At 40.2% G+C, this 15169-nt stretch overlaps 1 pseudogene; it reads left to right on the top strand.

Moving 5' to 3' along the window:
• The first annotated feature begins 3863 nt into the window (after positions 1-3863).
• Positions 3864-15169, top strand: part of LOC101837055 — a 103480-nt pseudogene continuing 92174 nt past the window's right edge.

Below are 15169 nucleotides of genomic sequence, written 5' to 3'. Positions count from 1 at the left end.
TGTCATTTTACTCTTGGTAGGGTCAAGGCACTCCCCTAAGAGTCCAGGCTGAGAGAGCATCTCTCTTTGTGCTATAGGCACATGAAGACAGTTTGTATACCAGGGATAGACACTGATCCACAGCTCAGGGCCCCATAGGTTGCCCAGGCCTTCTCACTGACACTCACATTTGGGGGGGTCCAGATCAGTCCCATGCTGGCCTCCCCACTGTCGGTCTGGGGTCCAAGAGCACTCCCCTGTTCAGATCAGCTGTCTCTGCTGGTTTTGCCAGCCCATTCTTTGCCAATTTGCTCATCACTCCTCTCTGTCACTGGGTTCCTTGGGTTCAGTTCAGTGTTTAACTGTGGGTATTTGCCTCTGCTTCCATCAGTCACAGGATGAAGGCTCCCGGATGGTTATAGACATCAAGTTCATTATCAGGAATGGGCATTCGAGGTGGTCCCTCCACTATTGCTTAGCTTGCCAATTGATGTTATACCTTTAGATCACTCGAGGTCACTCTGGTGCCTGATCTGTCTTCGATCCTATGATTCCCTCTTCCCCCTATTCTACCCCCACCCCCTCAACTTCCTGTTCCCCCATGACCAACTCCCTTTAAGTTCTTAATGACAAGAATATACACCCTTGATTTTCTAAAATTGCATTTAAATTCAGTAAAATTAACATTTCCTTCAGAAGCACTAAAAGGACTTTACTATATTGCATTGATAGAGTCACAGAGACATTTATTGACCACGTAGATAATGAGACTACAATGGTGAAAACAGAGCAGATAATGCCGGATGAAACTAAATGATTCTTAATAGAAAGTGGTTTCTTCAGCTATATCACAGGCAAAGAGAATTTAAATCCCATTTCAGGGATCAAAAGCACATTTGGGTAGAATGTCAAGGTTATGTATACAAACATAAGAAAAATAATTTTTGTTTTCTTAAAACTGTGGTCTTTGGTCTCCTATGCATATTCTGGATTCCTCAACTCTTTAAACATCTTGGTGAGGGTGAGTGTAGGGTTGAGTGTTGGAATTTCCTGGAATTATAAGTGAGCAATTAAATGACTTCTCACACTTCAGCTGGGTGTTTGGTTATTGCCACAGCAATAGCTAGTAGAAGACATCTGCCATCTCATAGGATTAGTTTACAGTTAAGCTTCTGAGTTGATGTTTTAAGCAGAGAGGATGTGCACAGAGACATTTCCATAGGCTATGTGCCTGAGGAAACATGTCTGAAGTTGTTTGTTCTAGAAGGGAAGGGTTGTCATGTCTGTGTCCCTCCAGGCTGGGTTTTGTTGACTTTCTTCAGGAGCAGAATGCACAGGTTTCAAGTTGTTGGGTGAGTATCCTTAGAGGTTCGAGTGACAAATACATATGAGGAGATACCCAGTCGGTCACAGCCTTGTAAAGCAGCTGTCTCTGCTTGCCCATGAGCAGGACCTAGCCTTGCTTATAGGCAATGAAATTTGGAGAAGTGAATGGATTGTATTGCTTGGATGAGGCCACATTTTGTAATACTTCCCTCTTAGTGGATCAGAGATGCCCTTTGCCAGTTTGGAAGAAGTTGCCATGTTCTGAGGACTTCTGCCTGGCAAGAAACCACTGGAGGCTTCTAGGGGCTGCGTGTCTCTGGCCAGTTGCTAGCAACAAGTGGTGGACCTCAGCCCTCCAGTTGTAAAAAATTAGGTTCCACCCATAATCCAGGGAGCCTGAGAATGGATCTGTGTGGAATTGAGATGAAATGCAGCTTCCATCAATTCCTTGACTCCATTTAGAAGGATGCTGAAGTGCTAATCTCAGGCTTTTGACACAAGGAAGAGTCAAGTAAATGTGTGTAATTTCAAGTCAATAAACTTTTAGTAATATGTTACACATAGGAAAAAGTAGCCCTTTTCACCCTGTCCCAGTCCTTGTATTATTATAAAAAATGTGACTTTTTTTTAAACAGACACTTTTAAAGAGATACAGGATGGCTTTTCTGTCTTCTATTTCTTTGATTTTGCTTGCAAGTAGGAATGGTGGATGGTACATTGGTCATTTAAACTTAATAAATAAAGAAAACCCAATAGAATGTCCTCTAGGACTGAGCATCCTATACTTAAAAAGTGTTTACTTTGTGAGAAAATGCCTACAGCAAAATGCATTGCTGTTCATCAAGCACCAGTTCTCATCCGGGGCTCAGGTGGCTATTCCAGCCAGCACATACGGATGTAGAAAGAATGGAACCACTTGCGGACTGAGCCAGTGACCAGCCTGTTCAGATCATGGCCCATCTCTTGAGCATGCGTAATTCCATTGGCATAGGCCTTCTTGAAGTTCTGAATAAAACCAAGTGGGTTTTATCTTAAGCCTGTGTCACCAAGTTCATTTTTTTCCACCCATAATGACAGCTTGTGGTGGTTTAAAAAAAAAAGGTCCCCAAAGGGAGTGGCACTATTAAGAGGTGTGGTCTTGGTGGAGGAAGTGTGCCACTGTGAGGGCAGGCTTTGAGATCTCTTTTGCTAAAGCTTCTTTCAGCGTGACAGCCAATCGACTTTCTGTTGTCTGCAACATGTGGGACTCTCAGCTCTAGCACCATCTACCTGAACACCTCCACGCTCTCCATCATGATGATCATAATGAACTGAACCTCTGAAACTGCAAGCGAGCCACTCCAATTAAATATTTTCTTTATAAGAGTTGCTGTGGTCATGGTGTTTCTTCACAGCATTAGAAAACCCTAACAAAGACACAGCTGCTGTGTCTTTCTACCCCAGATGGTGGGGTTAAGATGGATAAAGCTTCCTACAACTTCTGTCTGAATAACTACAAAAAAACATAAAGTAGGGCATATATCAAAATATTAATAGTGACTGTTTCAAAACCCTGAGCTGGATGGTAATATCTCATACAATTTTTTAAAACCATATAACAGATTTTCCAAAACATTTGCAGCAAATATACAGGAAAAATGTTTAAATAAAAACACAACATTCAAAATAAGGATTATTTTTTTAGCAGAAACCACCAATGATATGCTTAATTATATATTTATGACCCATAAGAATATAATTGCATATGGGACAAATGTATATTTTACTTATGAAAGATATACTATAACCCATTGCTTTCTTTTCTTTTTAATATAAAACTCTGAAACACCAAAGGCTAGCAATGGATTTGAAAAATAAAAAAAAATGTAGGAACTAATTAGAAGTGTATTCTTAGCAGTTTTCAAAATTTGAAAGTCTTTAAGCTTTACCACATATAGATAAAATCTGAGCATTGCTTTTAACTATTTTTTTGAAATTGGGTCACTTTAGATACATTTTATATTCCAGGATGCCATGACCTCCCCTTTCAGATGAGGGCCAGAGCCAGCCAGCTCTCCTGTTCCCATGGTGAGGGGTGGGGCCAATTTTCCCAAGAGCAGTGGGTTGGGGAGAGGAGGGAGGAGGAGGCTCTCTTATGAGGGTGGGGCCAGCTCTCACACACTGGGGCCATCATGGTCAGCTACCCCAGGGCCAGCAAGGGGCAGGGTCAGCTCTCTCTTGAGGGGGGATGATTTTCCCAAGGCAGTGAGAGGTGGGGCTAGCTCAGCATAGCTCTTGTCCTTCAGTACATGGTTTACATGGGCCCCTGTGGTGACATGGGCAATGGGCATGTACACAGATCCCAGCTTCAGCAGGAGCAGGGGACCAGACAAGTCCATCAGCAGTACCTTAGGTCTAGATGTCACCATGGCCCCAGAGGGCAACACAGGCCTCTCAGATTAGCATGGGTCCAATAGCAGCATGGACCCAGGTGGTGGTCCAGACCTCAGACAGTTGCCTACCCTTCCTTGGTAACAGGAGCCATAGAGTTCAACATAGACTCTGACTGCAGTAGGGCCATGGACCCAGACTTGACCCCCAGCTATAGGTCAGTCCATGAAGTCACTACAGCCATGAATGGCAGTGCAGGTCACCCTGATCTGTATGGCACTGGTGGCAGCATGACCCTCAGGCACCAATATGGGCTCAGGTGTCAGCCAAGACCACAGGCATCTGCACAAGAGCCAGACACCTGCCCAATTCCAGTAGGACCATGGGCATAGACATGACCCTTGGTAGCAGTCCAGGCCCAGATATCACTGGGTGGTAAGAAGGCCTCCATATCAGCCCATTTACTCAGTGCCTTTGCCTCTTCAGATCTGCCTTCCTCTCTTTCCCACACCATGTATTTGCTCATCATAGTGGCACCCATGGTTTCTTCTACCCACCCAGGGCAAGTGGCCCCCAGCAGGCACTTTTATGTCCATCACCTGCCTAGTTCAATTGATACTGGGCAGGCCCTCACTTTTGGATTCTTGCTTTGGATTCAGTTTTGAAGCTAGTTGACATTCAAACTTTGGGATATGGGAACTAAGCTCTGATTTATGAAATAATCTGCAACATGTGACAGATCTCAGTACACTTTCTTGTTCTGCTGGCTTATTAATGCTCCAAGCTATCCAGGCATTAGATGTTGGGGTGGTCATATAGCCTCTGGAAGACCCAGTACTGTTCTAATTCTTAATTTTTTACTGCACAATATGCAATTGCCAAGAGGTCATGTTTTAGAAAGAAATGAACACGGAGCTGTTCAGTTGAACTCAGATGCACTTTAACTGATGTCCTGCATAAGCTTTATAGTTAACGAGAGCCATTGGCAGCTGGAAGGATAATTGAAGGAAATTCTGACACAGTCACTGCTCTCCCTAGCTCAATATTTCAGTGGTTAAAATGGAGTGGGGAATATGGTTCAAGATACTATTTCCACTAATTGGTCATTGTGTTGATTTTGTTCTTAAAAAGAACAATAAGAGATGCCAAATTTGACATCAACTTATGTTCTGTGAAGCTGAACTTTATGTAACTGGATTCTAGCAAAGTTGGGAAACGGCACTTAACAAGCTGCTGTAGTCGTCTTGCCTACAGAACTAGATCAGATGTGCAAAAGAAAGGGCCTTTGTATTTTGTTTTTCTATGAAAAAAATGAGTTTCTGGGTGACACCTGCTTTGTCTAAAGGAGCTCTAATCCTTATTCTCATACTGTGCTCATGGTATGCTGATTTTTGTAATATGTAAAATCACTACTTAAAGTCAGAGTTCATCAAGCACATAAAATTTGAGGTCTATACATCCTCTTTGGAGATTGTGAAAGGATGCTGTACATACACCCACACCCCACATGCACACAACTGACCCCCATTTTTTAGTCTTCTAACTCAGTTTTACAAACCGATCCACTTGATAGATTCTACAGATAGATTCACTAGACACTTCTGAATACTTAACAAGAGTCACTGGGCATATGCTGAACATTTGTGTTTTTCCATGTGTTTCTGGTAATTCTAGTGTCAGGTAAGTTGAGGAACTAGGCACTGATTAATGCCTGTGGAAGGAGAACATCTAGGCAAAGTGTACTCCATCTAGGTAAGGAGACCCTATCGACTGAGCTCGGTCGGAGATTCACTATCACAGATCCTGGAAGACGATAGTTTTCCTGACTGTGCAGCAGAGGCATGCAGTTCTGAGAATATGAGAACCATAATGACTCTAGTGATGCTGGGGGGCAATGTACTAGGCATAGCTATCTGGGCTGTAAGCATCAACCTGCACAAAGAACTGTGGTCCTGGTAAAGTCGCTCACACCATCGCCAGAAGTAGGTTCTATTACTGTATACATGGTTCAGGAGATCCCTAACATAAAAGAGGGGCAAATGTCATATCTGTGTTACATATAATACATGCCCTTGAGATACACAAAAATGCTTCAGAAAGTGCTAGAGGGCTCAAAATAATGAGCAGAAATAAGAAAAAGCTATTTTATGGCTGATGTGAGCATATTTTCCTTCAGGCTAAAGGAGCCTCTGTGTATATGGATTGTATACTCAAATGCAGGTTTTAAAATGGCCAACAAACTTACTCCATTCCTAATTAGACAAATAATGAAAGCTGCACAATAAAATGCGGGTTTGTACAAATACTATATTTGTACAAAACAAATGTTATCTAGTCCTAGGAAAAAACAGGTATCAACACTGATAACTATCTAGTTCTAAATTCCAGTTTTCCTAGTAATTAGCTATATAACTCCCATACTTTTTTCATTGTAGAGTAGTGGAAAGTAATTACTTTAGGTTTTTTTTTTACTTGTTTTCAGCCTGGTATAGACCAGGCTGTTCCAGAACTTGCTTTTTATTCAAGAATGATCTTGAACTTCTGCATGACATTCATTAAGCACTAAGACTGAACCCTGTAAAATATGCATGCTAGGCAAGTACCCTGTCAAGTGAGCTTTAGCTCCAGGCTATACTGTGAAAGCTCCTTTAGGCACTAATAATCTGACACATTCGATAACTAGAAGATTTATTTGATGAGCATGCACACATGCACATGTGTGTATGTGTGTGTGTGGTGTCCTTATATAATTAAATCATGAAAGAAGACTGATTTAAATGGGATGATGCAGTATTCTTCCTTGTAGGCTTTTGATGATAAAATCCATCATAGTGTCTTTTCTTGATCTTTGCATATTTATCTTTCTAAAGCAATCTATGAAAAGTCCATTATTGTTCCTTCAGGAGTCCTGTTTTTCCCACTGTGTAGTATGCAACTACCAAAACAAGAGATTAGTCAAAGAGAATTATTAACGAGCAGTCAAACATGGAGGCAGGACTGCCAGCTGCAGATCTATCTCCCTAATAATTGGTTTAGAGACAACTATGGGCTAATCAGGGTGATCTCAGGTACAAGTACTGGTTATTGGGATGGGGTCTTTTTGTTGTCCGAACATGTAATTATTCATGTCTCTCCAGGACAAATGTTCAGACAATGGTGCTGTTAGAGCAATTGGAGGGTACAGTTTTTGACTATAGTTTTTTGTGTAGGCTTGAGACATTGGCTTTTTCCTGTGTAGTTTGATATGCTCGTTAATTCTTATATGTGAGTCTTTCCTATATTTATTTAAATACATTGCTTGGAGGTTTGGGTGATATTTTAAATGTAATTATTTTAAACATTTTGTTTGATATTGCTTATTGAAAGTATAAGAATCACTCCTATTAAAAATATTTGCCTTGTATCGTGAAACTTTGAAGTTCTGATAAGGTACTTATGGATTTATTTTATACAGAATTTTCTGTATAAACAACTATGATATATGCCTGACATTTATTTTTTCCTTTCATGTTTGTGATTTTAAGATGAAATGTAACAAACTGTTAGGTTGTGGAGAGTCATTAATACCCCTGGCAACTTGGGTTGTTTGAGGATTTCTTTTTTTGTTTGTTTGTTTTTTGAGAAATGGTTTCTCTGTATTGTTTTGGGAGTTGTCCTGGAACTCTCTTGGTAGACCAGGCTAGCCTCGAACTCACAGAGATCCGCCTGCTTCTGCCTCCTGAGTGCTGGGATTAAAGGCATACGCCACCAATGGCTGGCTGTTTGAGGGTTTCTATGGGACCCTCTTAACCAAGAACTTGATTAGATGTAACTCATTCTCAGTATTAGCAGCTTTATTTTGAGACTAGAGACATCCAGTTGAGACATTGTCTCCCCAATTATTTGATGATTTCATTTAGATTGACTTTATACACTTATATATTATAGGAAGCTTCTACTGTATTAGATTTCTATTAGTAGTCCTTGGTCCCTTACACAACTCATTGAACATGGAGAAGTTGAGCTAGTGCCTACCTAGAGTCTTCACCCCCATAGACTAACATCCATGCTACTGGAAGATACTTTGCATGCCACCAAAGCAGCAAAGCAAACACCAACCTGGTAACAAACACTTCCAACTACAAAATCAACTTGCCTGTAAGACACAGTTGTGTGATAGTGGCACAAAGCTTATGTGAGTAACAAATCCATATCTGATTTGAATTAAGGCCCATCCTACAACATGAAATGCATACCCAAAACTGCTTGAGTGGCCAAGAGCCTGAGATTAGAAAGCCCACGAACCTAGGGGAAAACTAAATACTGCAGTTCAGCTAAATAAGCCTAGCAATAAAATGATTCCCAATGACTTTCTGCTGTACTCAACGATCTGTTCCTTGCTCAGTCATCATTAGAGAAGATGGGAACAAATACGGAGACTCACAGACAGACAATAGGCAGAGCAAGCAAATGTAGCCAATACATGTCCACAGCGGAATAAATAATGAAAATGTGATATGTGATACTGATGCAAAATGAAATATTCAGCAGCAAGAAAAATTAAATCATGAAATTTGCAGGAAAATGGATGGGCTTGGTAATTATATTAAGCAAAGTGGTCAAAATTCAGATAAAAAACACCACATGGTATTTCTCATATGCAAATGTGGGAGAACTAAGCCTCAATGGGCCTGACAGCCAGAACATGTGCAGTAGTATTTCCTGACAACCAGCCTGGGTCTGCCAGACGGCCTTAACAATAGCAGCCAAGTCTGATGAGAGATGATATTGACCTATGGACAGTGACCACATCACCTCAGCAGGTGCCAGCCCAGTGGGTCTCCTTTCCTGGGGCAGGGTTGGGAAATGTATAAGGCTTACTCCTTTCTGGAATAAACTGAGTTTGTTTTTTCAACTTGTTTCCGATGCCCGTGTTGTTGGTGTCCCACCTACTTTCCTCCACCTTCCAGGGATACCCGTAGGGATCCCACAACATGCAAATCCTAGCATATACTGTATACATATATGCAGACAACTGTACTTATAGGTACAGTAGAGCATTTAAAAAGGATACCAAGAAAGCATAATGTTAGATGATGAGGAAGAATGAAATCAGGCAAAGGGACACACAGCCATGAAAGACATAAAGCTAACTGTTTTCCATCTGTTATAGGTTTTTCTTCTTCTTTGGTGGTGAAGTGGATAACAATTTAATTGATAGCAAAAGTAAATTCTTTTTTTTTTGTTTTTGTTTTTTTTGTTTTTACAAGACAGGGTTTCTCTGTATTGTTTTGGAGGCTATCGGTCCAGCCCAGCCTCGAACTCACAGAGATCCACCTGCCTCTGCCTCCTGAGTGCTGGGATTAAAGGCATGCGCCACCACCGCCCGGCACAGAAGTAAATTCTTAAGCAAAGTTCCATGGTGTCAGACAGAATGGATGTTTTGTCTTTTCTTTTCTTATATAACATGAATATATTCCTCTTAGCTGTCAGATATCAGTAACATCCTCAAGGCTATCATATTATTGATAACATACCAACTCGTAGAATATTATTTTTATTATATTCTTATTATATTATTCTCAGAAGTCAATGTTATAAAAGTTACATCTTCAAGTTTTAAGCCTTGACTTTGTTTTGTTTATCCTCAGAAAGAAGGAAGAAATATCCTTCTAATTATGTACAAGTCAGTGTAAGAAATGAAGCTATAAATATAGTGAATATGTGCTAGAAAATTAAATCAAAGCCTGATATCACATAAATAAGCAAGGAAGTTATAAGACTGACTTGTAATTTTAATCTTTAGTTATTGACTATCATTAAGGGAATGTTTTCACCCTCTATAGATGAAATGGCTTAGAAGTCTAGAGATTTCACACTTATCAAAATTATTAAGTTAATTGGTTTGTTTTTCTAGCTGAATTCACAAAATTGTTGAAACTCAACAGTTAAGTAGTTTATTCATGGCTATCTACCTCTTAGATACAGTGAAGCTTGTTTGATCAATACTGTCATACCTGGTGTCATGATTCTTTGTCTTTAGTGCATTTAAGTTGTTAAATTTTTCTTTAAATTATGGTTGATACTTTTGGTTTTTTTCTCAATTAAGAAACAATTGTACTTGTTTGAAGATCAAACTCTCCTTAATTGAGTGTTTGTAGAATACAAATGTTGAGACAAGTCAGACCTGAGTCGGAATTGTGTTCTGTCTCTGCCTTTGTGTCTTGAAAAAATTCATTAGTCTTTGAAAGCCTTGATTGCTTCCAAGACAATAAAAACGTAACTAACCATTTTAGTTTTTGATTAAATATAAAATTATTTGAGCTGCTAGTCTAACGTGAGAGGCTACAGTATGAACCCTTGAACAACCCTTGATGTCACTTAATATCTCACTCTGCATGGTAGCTGTAGTCGTATTAAAAGTCAAAGGAAAACATATGTATCTTCTTTGATAATCTGGTTTTTACTGATGAAGAGAGGGAAATTAATATAGAAGACAGCTGTTTGGTGTTGGGAGACAAGAGGAAGGAAATGGCATATCTAAGTAGCATTCATTGAAAAGGTTTATGGGAGGAACAAGCTGAAAGGAGAGAAGTTCCCAGTGTGTTTACAGGAAGGAAGAAGTGAATTGCAGCAGTGACCACAGCTGAGGTAGCTCAATGATTTGATTAGAGAATCAGCTGTATAATTTCTACCACTGTACAAAATCAGTTTTTAAATTCATTTGTTCTGTCTTTCCAAAAACTACTCAAAATGGTAAGCACTACAAAGTCATAGATAATTTAAATTACCTGAAAACACAAGAATATAATTATATAGTTAAGAGGTTAGGTAACTGACTATATTTAATACCATAAAAATTTAAGTTGAACAAATATTGCTGCTATGAGAGTCTTTGTGGTAGTGTTGAAGAAGTTGTAGTTCTTTTAAAGTCAACTTATTACATCTTTAGTATTCATTTACTTCTACCACGTTGTTAGTTTCTTGCCAAATATGATTTGAGTAGCTCATAATTTGTTTTCCATGCACCAACACAGGGTTCAGATGGACAGCAAACAAAAACCATGGGTACAATTTTGAAAAGATCAAACACAGAATATGGATGAAGATTGCTTCATGGTAATTTGTTGCTTGAATATGCAAATTCATATGTATTGTAGTTAGAATGTGAAACACGTTAATCAGCAATTCTTACTCCAATGATTTCACATGTTTTTAAAAACTAATCTAATCCAGTGTATTCACCAGCCTGCACAAGGAATTATAGAAATATTATAGGTAAATGAATGAAATTTAAGAAATATATATATCTTGGGCTAAAACAATATGGCATGCACTATCACCTTCTGCGTTCCAGGGACAGCTAGTTTCTGCCTACATCTGTGGTGATACACTTGTTTGGTGTTGCATAATCTGTGTTTTGTCCACTGTCTGACATTTTAATGTGAAATAACTTGTTAGAAAGTCTCAGGATGCTGTGAGCATCTAGACATGAATACATAAGTTTCTTAGTGCCTGGAAGAGCAGATTCCATATTTCAGGTCTAGTCACTAATAGATTCCTTTTCTTTTCAAACTCTATACAGAGGACACTGCATAGAAGATGTGAAATAGACTCTGTGCCATTAAGGGAGTAGACCAAAATTGCAAGTAGTGCTCCTCCGAAATAAGAAATCAGTATTCGGGGACTTTGAGATGAAGACTAAACAGGGCATTTTCCATTTCTGTGCCTTTGTTCAACTAGAGAGTTTCATTTCCTCTACAGAAAAAAACCCTGGCAGTCAGGACCTTATTTGGAATTAGGCTATTAAAAATTATAAAGGCTGATTGAAATAAGACTATAAATAGGACAAGGCCTCTCCAGAAAGAAACGTCCTACTGACCGCTCCTATTGTCTATTTTGAGAACACTTCAGCTTTCTGGTCTCTTATTTCCAACCAGTATTTCCTGGACCTAGAGTACACTCAAGACTCAAATAAAATCTTAATATCAATGAGTGGCAGGCAGAGAGAAACTAGCTACCACCCATTCCTTTATCTACTTCCAAGAAATCATCTTTCCAGGAAGAGCAAGCAAGACATTCTTAAATTAAAGTCTTGGGTGAAGAATTGTTCTTTTCACTTGGGAGTTGAAAGATCTTTATAGCGTGTTATCTAAAGATTCAGGGTCACAACGCAGTGCGCTTCTGTTCTCAATGGTACCTCGCTCTGGCTGTATGTTCCAGATTGTTAATAAAAGCTAAAAATGTACTGTTTCCCCTTATGTCCTCTACTAAAGTATATATTTCAGTTGTTGAAGTTTTGGAATCTTGTGTGATCCTTATTCCTAGTTTAAGCCATATTCAAGGTAATTAGAGCTTCATTAAAAAACTAAACATCTGGTTTCTAATTTAAATAAAAACATATATTGAGGGAAAACAATTAAATATCTGAAAAAAGGTATCTGTATATGCATCCTGGGTTAGTTCCAGATGTTCTATGGCCTAGATTAACAATGATCATCATTTCTTAATCATTAATAATGGTTTATTATTGATGATTCTATGTATTCTTTTCCTTTCTATGTATTTTGATGAGAGGAAATGAAGTGTTCACCTCAGGTACTTCTGACCTCCTGGTTGTGTTTTCTTTGATCACGCATCAACAGACTGGTGGCTTATGTAGTCTAACAGTTCTCAAATCTTCAAGGATTCTGGAATCTCCATTTCCTTTAATTTCCAAACAAAATAACAGGTTTCATACTTTACAGTGCCAGAACACAGTCCAAGAGTGGAGTCATGCCAGAGGAATTCTGAGTACTTGTGAGAAAACTCCAAGAAAATAAGGCTTGAGTCTTGTGACCTCAGTTTCTTCAAAAACATGGAATGGCTTTTAGAATGTGCTTTGGTGACTCACCCAGGTGGAGTAGGTAGGAATGAGTTCACCTTAGATTATTCATTACAACTGGCTATTGTTATTGGTTTATACACCTCTAAGGAAAAACATGTCTTTGCCATGTGCAGCTTGCTCTTGTGATTTTTCACCTTACTTAGATGACGCGACTCTTTTTTTTTTTTTTTTTTGAGACATGTTTTCTCTGTGTAACAGCCCTGGCTGTCTTGGAACTCACTCTGTAGAACAGGCTGATCTTGAACTCACAGAGATCCATCTGTTTCTGCCTCCTGAGTTCTGGGGGTGAAAGCATGCACTTTACTCAGGTGACTCTTCTTATCCCTCAGAGTATAAATTGTCTGATTCTCTGAATAAAGTTGACTATTGCATGAGACTTCATTTGGCTTTATTTTCAGGACCCGCTCTCCCAAGTTCAAGCCACCGACTAGAGTCATAAACAACACAGAAATAGAAAACACAAAGCACAGGAGATCTTGTCCCTTTTGCAGTGTCTTAGCCAAACCATGGAAGGTTGAACTGGGTCTGAGGAATGTAAGTGCAACGCTGGCCCATTCCCCAGCATCCCAGGATCCTGGGGACATTCAGACACAGCAAGGAGTCTAGTGAACCGGGAACTCATTTATTGTCCCACAGCAAGCAGCTTTTAAAGAAAAAAAACCCTGCAGAGCAGGAAAATAGCCAGCCAATGGTTTTAAAGGTCAGCCTATTATGTGCCTAGGTGCCCCATACTTTACCTAGTGAACACAAGCTGTTCATGCAGTGACCTCATCTGGTTTGATCTAGGCAACGAATCATCTTTTTTTTTGTAAACAACTCAGCACTTGCCCATCTGACTTCCCCTCAGCACCATCTTTGACTGGCTCATGTGCCCTACATTTTCTCCAGGGGACCATGTATGTCTCTCTTAGGGTTCTCCTTGTTTCCCAGCTTCTCTGGGGTTGTGGATTGTTGGCTAGTTATCATTTGCTCTATGTCTAATATCTACTTATGAGTGAGTACATACTATGTTTATCTTTCTGTGTCTGAGTTACCTGACTCAGGATGGTTTCTTCTAGTTCCATCTATTTTGTCTGTGAATTTCAAGATTTCATTGTTTCTTTCTCTGGATGAGTAATACTCCATTGTGTAAATGCACCCATTTTCTTTATTCATTCTTTGGTTGAGAGGCATCTAGGTTGCTCCCAGGTTCTGCCTATTACAATTAATGCTGTTATGAATATAGTTGAACAGATGTCCTTGTGGTATTAATGTGTACCCTTTTAACATGGAGGGGAGAGAGTGGGGAGGGAGGTAGGAGAACATGAGGGATCAGCAAGATAGAGTTGGGGGAAGAATAGAGAAGGAGAGCAAGAAAAGAGATACTTTAATAAAGGGAGCCATTACAGGTTTAAAGAGAAACCTGGCACTGGAGAAATGTTCAGGATCCACAAGGATGACCCCAACTAAGAATCTGAACAACAGTGGAGAGGCTACTTTAAATGCCTTTCCCCTATAATGAGATTGATGACTACCTTAAATACCATCCTAAAGCCTTCATCTAGTAACTGATGGAGGCAGAAACAAAGATTTACAGCTAAGTACTGAGTTGAACTCCTGGAATCCAGTTGTAGAGAGAGAGGAGTGATGAGCAAAAGGGTCAAGACCATGCCAGGAAAACCCACAGAAACAACTGATCTGAGCAAGTGGGAGCTCATGGACTCCAGACTAACATCTGGGGAGCCAGTATATTGAGGTGACCAGTCTCCCATTTTAGCAGCCATGACAGGCTAACATGTGCTTGCATGACCTTGCCGCTCATGTCCTGGTCACTAGGAGGTCAGATGCCCTCCTCGTGGCAAGGAATCAATCAGAAGTTGGTTCTAGTGGGGCTGTGCTGTACAACTTTGGGTGTGCTTTACGGACAGTGCACAACTGTGACGTGCAGAGCATAGCAACCGCCCTGGGAGGGCCTATGGGCCATAACAACCAGTTGACCAATGAACACAGGGCAGGTTGTCCAAGCCTGAAAGTGCACCAATCCCGAGACTGTTTCATACCCCTAGACATTCCTGTTATGCTGCCTTTTAAGATTCCTGCCTTGCAGTTTCTCAGGGTCTTTCTCCGACCCTCTGCTTGGTGAATGGCTGAAAGGCCTGAGCTAATGGGGTTAGCTCGTTAAACAACTACAATAAAAGACTCTTTGCTTTTGCATCAAAATGGGCCACTCGATGATTTGGGGTTCAGAATTTGGGTACAACAATATGACCAAACTATGCCTCCTGAATGTGGGTGTCAGTTGGGGGTCCTGGGCAGTCTATGGGGCCTCTGACAGTGGAACCAGTATTTATCCCTAATGCATGAATGGGCTTTGGGAGCCCATTCTCTATGGAGGGATAGTCTCTTAGTCTAGATACACAGGGGAGGGCCTAGGTCCTGCCCCAAATGATGTGACAGACTTTGTTGACCCCCAGGGAGGCCTCACCCTCTCTGATGAGTGGATGGGGTGAAGGATGGGGAGATGGTGGTAGGAATGGGAGGATGGGAGGGAGAGGGAACTGGGCTTGATATGTAGAATAAGATTGTTTCTAAGTTAAATAAAAATTAATCAAAACCTCAAAAAAGTTGTTTAGGATGGTAAATTTCATG

Source organism: Mesocricetus auratus, unplaced genomic scaffold, assembly GCF_017639785.1.
Source record: "Mesocricetus auratus isolate SY011 unplaced genomic scaffold, BCM_Maur_2.0 Super-Scaffold_100010, whole genome shotgun sequence".
In the NCBI taxonomy this organism is placed as follows: Eukaryota; Metazoa; Chordata; class Mammalia; order Rodentia; family Cricetidae; genus Mesocricetus; species Mesocricetus auratus.
This window is presented reverse-complemented; position numbering and strand designations above follow the sequence as displayed.